Source organism: Octodon degus, unplaced genomic scaffold (genome assembly GCF_000260255.1).
Source record: "Octodon degus isolate 3935 unplaced genomic scaffold, OctDeg1.0 scaffold00800, whole genome shotgun sequence".
Classification (NCBI taxonomy): domain Eukaryota; kingdom Metazoa; phylum Chordata; class Mammalia; order Rodentia; family Octodontidae; genus Octodon; species Octodon degus.
This window is the reverse complement of record NW_004525376.1, coordinates 8,256-9,861: the sequence shown is the minus strand read 5'-3', so window position 1 is coordinate 9,861 and position 1,606 is coordinate 8,256.

The window sequence follows — 1,606 nt, the reverse complement described above, 5'->3', positions numbered from 1 at the left end:
CCCAACCAAAAATTGGCACTGAAATGAAAAAACACATCTCAGATGAGGAGGTAGAGATAGCAAATAAACATATTAAAGTATTTAACATCACTGGTGATTTGAGAGGTGCACCTAAAATGATGCTGAGATTCCATGTCACTCCAGGAGGCATGGCTGTTATCAAAAACTCAACCAATAACAAGTGTCAGCAGGAGGGTCAGGGATATAACTCAGTGGCACAGCATCTGGCAGGCAAGTGCAAGGCCATGAATCTGATTCCTTATACAAAAAAAGAAAAGAAAAGAAAAGAAAAGAAAAGAAAAGAAAAGAAAAGAAAGAAGAAAGAAAGAAAGAAAGAAAGAAAGAAAGAAAGAAAGAAAGAAAGAAAGAGAAAAACTCAATCTCCAAACTCTAGCAGAGTGGTGGGCAAAAAGGAACCGTTTTCCACTGTTGGTGGGAGAGCACAGTGGTGCAACTGTTGTGGAAACCAGTGTGGAGATTCCTTAGAAAACTGGAACTAGGGGTCCAATTGAACTTAATTGTTGTATATACCTAAAATGTAGTGGTAACTTTCTAAAATGAGAAGTATTTTGAGGATAATAGATTCCTTTGGTTTTTTCCCCATAATTTTATTGAGAAACAAATAGCAATGAGACAGTTTCAAATGAAATCAGTAGGACAGTTCCAATAATTAACACATTGCATACTCTCTTCCTAATGGCTAATTGCTGTACAAAATGCAGACATGATATCCTATTTACAAACACTATTAGAACAAATCCCTCTATTCATTGGGAATAGCCCAATGTATATAGCCCCACAGTATGTAGAGAATGTAACTATATATCTATCCTAACCACTTTGAATACACAGATATAAAATGGACATTCATCTGTATCCCCTTTTTTTGTTTAGTTCCATCATTTGAATATTATAGGTACTGGGAATCGAACTCAGTATCTTTTGCTTGTCAGGCATGCCCTGTGCCACTGAGCTATATCCCCAGCAAAGTGTCTGTCTTTTACTGTAGAACTTTTTAAAAATCTAAACATTCACTGTATTTGTCCTTCATTTCATATATGTGCCTCTGTTCATCTGTTTGGGTCACTATACCAAAGTACAGTATGTTTTGTGGCTTATAAACAATGGAATCCTACTTCTCATACTTTTACAAGCTGGGAAGTCCAAGATGCAGCAATGAAGATTTATTGTCTGACATGAGCATTTCCCAGTTCAAAGATGCTGACTTGTAGCTGTGTCCGCACAGGGTGGAAAGGCGAGGGCACTCTCTGTGGCCTCTTCTGTAGCATTTATCCTGATCCTCTCTGCAGCTACCACTGTATCCAGCTCCCAGCAGGCACCCAGCAAAGACACGTGGGTTGAATAAGCCGATAAAGAAATGTTCACTGAGCTAACTTCCAACATTTAATACATGCAATGAGAATCTATCCATGTGAGCAAACTCCACCAAAGGGGGAAAGCCCTACAGAGACTATAGCAGGAGAGGAGGAACCACAAGTAGTATTTTATACAATAAGGTTTACAAAGCACCATGGTTAGACCTTTGCTTTATGAAGTATGGGCCACAGAACAACACTGCATCTACCTCAAACCCAAGGCATATATA